Source organism: Scylla paramamosain, chromosome 30 (assembly GCF_035594125.1).
Source record: "Scylla paramamosain isolate STU-SP2022 chromosome 30, ASM3559412v1, whole genome shotgun sequence".
NCBI lineage: Eukaryota > Metazoa > Arthropoda > Malacostraca > Decapoda > Portunidae > Scylla > Scylla paramamosain.
The window spans coordinates 11,696,655-11,701,614 of NC_087180.1; the positions used below are offsets into that span (position 1 = coordinate 11,696,655).

The 4,960-nt window shown below is 39.1% G+C and overlaps 1 non-coding gene across 1 annotated transcript; it reads left to right on the top strand.

Moving 5' to 3' along the window:
- The first annotated feature begins 2,641 nt into the window (after positions 1-2,641).
- Trnad-guc (transfer RNA aspartic acid (anticodon GUC)) lies at positions 2,642-2,713 on the top strand. Its single transcript has one exon. It is a non-coding gene; the product is annotated as a tRNA-Asp (tRNA).
- Positions 2,714-4,960: the final 2,247 nt, after the last annotated feature.

The following is a 4,960-nucleotide window of genomic DNA, read 5'->3' on the forward strand; positions in this document are numbered from 1 at the left end:
AAAGGCGCCATTATCGACCACTTTCGCAGCGCAGACTTGAGTGTTACGTTGGCTGCTTCTTATGTACTAATAATAATCCAATATTCATGCCTCTCTCGCTGCCACTCACACAATAATGTATAACCTGTTTGCATTAACACGCCATACGGAAAAGTAGTGATATGTAAGAATTCTCGGGATTTATTCAGCACCTTTATAAATTATGGAATGTTATGGGATGAGAATACTAGTGGTGGGATTTGTTGGTGGGAATGTTGTAATATATATAGAGTTTCTGAAAGTTAGATGACAGTAAAGTAACATACGGGTTACTATGGTATTAAATATGGATTGTAAGATTTATTGGGAAAGTAGGAATAGATATTAGATTTCGGGAATTAAGGAACAGTATAGTTACATATGTATTGCTGTAGGATGAAACAAAAGGTTAGGAGATTTATTACCTTGAAAGTTTTGTTTTAACATTCAATTTGATAGAGAATGAATAGATAAAGGAGTTTTGTGAGCTATGCAACAGTAAAGTAACATGTATTGCTACAGTAGAATGAATAAAGGTGATTTATAAGCGAAAAAAATTGTCTATAGGCGCCATTTATAAAAAAGAAATTTAAGTATTAGACTTTTAGAAATTCGGGAACATAATGTGAAGTATGGATCACTTTAAGATGAAAATAGTAATATTCAAGATTTATGGTTAGGAAATAGAGTAATTCTGCTTCAACACGCTACAGTTTGTGGAAACAGCAATAGTGATGAATCTTAGGGAACAAAAGAATTCATCCTCACTTTATCATATGGAAGAATGCAGTAAAAAAAAGAAAAAAAGAAAGAAAGAAAAAAATGGACTTAATCGACAATGAAATATAATATGAATTACTATAGAATAAAAATGTAAAATTCTTCTTGATATATAAAAATAATAAAGAGTTATTCCTTAGCACGCTATACGGAAAAGAAGAACTAGATGTTAGAATTTTACAAGCAAATTTTAGATAACTAGATACCAAAGAAAAAGGTAAGGTATAACATTCAAAGGCAGGAAGTGAAATAATTCTACCTTAACACGCCATGTGGAAAAATACTAATAGGTATAAGAACACGAGGGAGGACTTATTCAACACCAACGAAAAGAGAAAGAAAAGACAGAGGGAAGAAAAAAGAGAAAAAAAAAGGATTACATGCAAGATTTACAGGTAGGAAATAAAACAATTCCCAGAAATTATAGTGGAAGGCACGTCTGATCAAAATCGTCCTTGTGTAGGGTTCAAGTAAGTCACGCTGGGATGGAACGTAAGGTAAGAATTAGCGAATATAAGAATTAGGGTGAATAATAAAAACACGGTGCTTGGGAAAGGTAAAAATAACGGTAGTAAATAACTTTTCCATAACATTAGAGTGCGTTAAAAGTCTCTGTATTGGAGGTGAGGAGAGAGCCTGAGGAAGGGGGCGTCGGGTGAGTGGCGGTCATGCAGGTACAAGCCTGTCATGCAATATGTAAGATTTGCATGATAAAGTTTTGCAGGGTATAAGGTAATAACATTCTTACGGTGCAATATTAATGGCTTGTGACGTGTGTCTGTACTCAGGGGGAATGTGTGGGGTACTGCGTGTGTGTGTGTGTGTGTGTGTGTGTGTGTGTGTGTGTGTGTGTGTGTGTTGTTGTTGTTGTTGTTGTTGTTGTTGTCTTGGCGTGGCTTGAAATTGTTGTTGTTGTTGTTGTCTTGGCGTGGCTTGAAATTCTTGACTTTTGCCCAGATAGTACAGGTAGAATTTTATTAGTTATTATTATTATTATTATTATTATTATTATTATTATTATTATTATTATTATTATTATTATTATTATTATATTGTTTGTTGTTTTTGTTCTTCTTGTTCATTATCTTTTTCTTGTCTCTTAATATTTCTTCTTCTTAAACGTCTTATTGTTGTTGCTGTTGTTGCTGTTGTTGCTGTTGTTGTTGTTGTTGTTGTTGTTGTTGTTGTTGTTGTTGTTGTTGTTGTTGTTGTTGTTGTTGTTGTTGTTGTTGTTGCTGTTGGTGTTCTATTCATCATCACTACTTACAATTGTTATCATCATATCATGAGACATCAGAGTTTAGCATGCGCGTGTTATTATTCTCCCTGAAAAGCGACCTAAGGGAACCAAGTCATAAGGGTGAAAGCTCCTTGCTGGGAACGTTTATATCGCCACTGTAATAAAAAAGTTGAAGGTATATTGTTGTCCTGCTAATTTGTATTTTTATGTTTTTCTTCTTCTTTTTTTTTATTGCCACGTCTCTTATTTTGTGCGAAAGAAAGGAATGTTTTTGTGGTCTGTTATTATTATTATTATTATTATTATTATTATTATTATTATTATTATTATTGTTGTTGTTATTGTTGTTGTTGTTGTTGTATTTGTTTTCACTGTTAGTATTATTGTTATTAATACAAGTACTACTGCTGGTTGTTGTACTACTACTACTACTACTGCTACTGCTACTGCTACTGCTACTACTACTACTACTACTACTACTACTACTACTACTACTACTACTACTACTTGTTTTTGCTCCTGTTCTTGTTCTTAGTTGTTGTTATTGTTCTTTTTGGTCTTGTTCTTGTTTTTCTTCCTCTTTTTGTTCCTTGTTCTTCCACTTCCTCGGTAGTATAGTGGTTAGTATCCCCGCCTGTCACGCGGGAGACCGGGGTTCGATTCCCCGCCGGGGAGACCAGCGATTCTTTTTGTGTTCAGGCCACAGGGCGTGACAGGTTTAGGATAATTGTGACCCGGTGCTTATCATGAATGGTGACTGAGATGAGAGGAGAGGAGCTTGGAAAGACTTTAAAGCGAGATTGATGTAACCACAACACTAACTCGACTACCAGCATAACTACTATTACTACTACTGCTATGACTACAGCTACTAGTTCTATCACAGTTACTAGTACTTTACAGTTACTACTATTGCTGTTACTACTACAATTACTTCTTCTGCTTCTTCGTCTTCATCTTCGTCTTCGTCTTCGTCTTCGTCTTCGTCTTCGTCTACTACTACTACTACCACTACTATTACTACTACTACGACAACAACTACTACTACTTCTACTTCTACAACAACAATAACAACAACAACAGTAACAGCAACAACAACAACACTAAATACAACAAAACAACAACAACAACAACAACTACTACTACTACTACTAGTACTACTACTACTACTACTACTACTACTACTACTACTTGTTCTACCACCACCACCACCTTCTCCCATAACAATTAGCTATTCCTTGAGAAGCTAGTGGAGGAGGCAGTGCGGAGGGAGGCAGGGGGAGGTGCGGCAGGTGTGAGGGAGGGCACGGGGCCACTACCTGTCTGGACGAGCACCTCAATTAGTCCAGGTGAGGACACTTGCAAGCAGGACAGCAGCGGCCCACCCTTGGTTGCCCTCCCTCTCCCTCTCCTTTCCTCTCCCTCTCCCTCTTCCTCTTCCTCCCCTCCTTTGCCTCGCTTCGGGCGCCTCTGCTTCCCTCTCTATCTGCCTCTCTGCTTGCTTGCCCACTCGTCGCCTCTTGGGAACAATAGAGACTCTGCCGGCTGTACAGGGAGGTGTAAAAGGAGAGAGAGAGAGAAGTAACAGACGGACTGGTAGACAGATTGGTAGATAGAATGATACATAAGATAGATGAGTAGATAGAAGGATGGATATATAGATAGATAGAAAGATAGATAGATAAAAGGATAGATAGATAAATACATAGACTGACACAACGCTCTCTTTCTCTCTCCTCTCACACAAACACACACACACACACACACACACACACACACACACACACACACACGTACAACTAGATGCGCAGATAGAAAAATAGATAGGTGGATGGTTAGATACGTAGATAGACATAGATAGAAGAGATAACACAGAGAGAGGGGTAAAGAAAAATAAGGCAGTGAAAGATGAAGGAAAAAGAAGGACAGGAATGTGGGAGGGAGCGAGAGAGGGAGAACGAAAAAAAGGAGGGAGGAGGAGAATATAATGAGATGTTATATGCTTAATATTTTTAGAGGAATAATTAAGGATGAGGTTGAGGAGATGAGAGAGTAGCAAAGTATAAGGTAAGAGGTTTGAAGGTAAAGTATTCATGGAAAATAAAATGTATGCCAAGGTAAAGCGAGCAAGAAAAATGTGTTGGAAAATGTGAATATTGAAGGAGAGAAGAAATAAGATGGGAAGAGAGAGAGAGAGAGAGAGAGAGAGAGAGAGAGAGAGAGAGAGAGAGAGAGAGAGAGAGAGAGAGAGAGAGAGAGAGAGACGTACAGACAGACAGACAGACAGATAGATAGATAGACAGAAACACAACTACACCACAAACATTTTTCCTCTCAGTACCTGTCTCACCCACTCTTCCTCTCCCTCTCTCCTTCCCTCCCTCTCTCCTTCCTTTCCACCTTCACATATGGCCTCCCTTCTTCACCTGCGCTTCTACTGAGGTGCGCAGCTGTAAATTAATTTCTCCCAGGTACAAAAATGACCCGCTAAAAACAGGGAAAACTAATTAACTGATCATCACACAAATTAGGACATCCATTAGCATTGTTCGGGCGGGGAGACGAGCAGCAGCCTGGAGCAAGGAACAAGCGGAGGCAAGAGTGATAGGAGTGCCTCGAGTTTGTCCTCACCACGTCAACCTGATATTTCATTACCAGATAACGTTATATTTTTTCCCACACGTCTGCGCCAGGTGTGATCAGGTGAGAGTCGAGGTGTGAAGTGTGTGTGACGGAGGGAAGTGTGAGGTGTTGAGGTGGTGGTGGTGCTGGGGAGGGTGAGGAATGTGACTGTTGAAGGAAGGAAGGAAGGAAAGGAGCGTGTTTGATGATGGAAGTAATGGGAATGAGTGAGTCATGATGATGTGAGTGGTGGTGGTGGTGGTGGTGGTGGTGGTGGTAGTGGTGGTAGTGGTGGTGGTG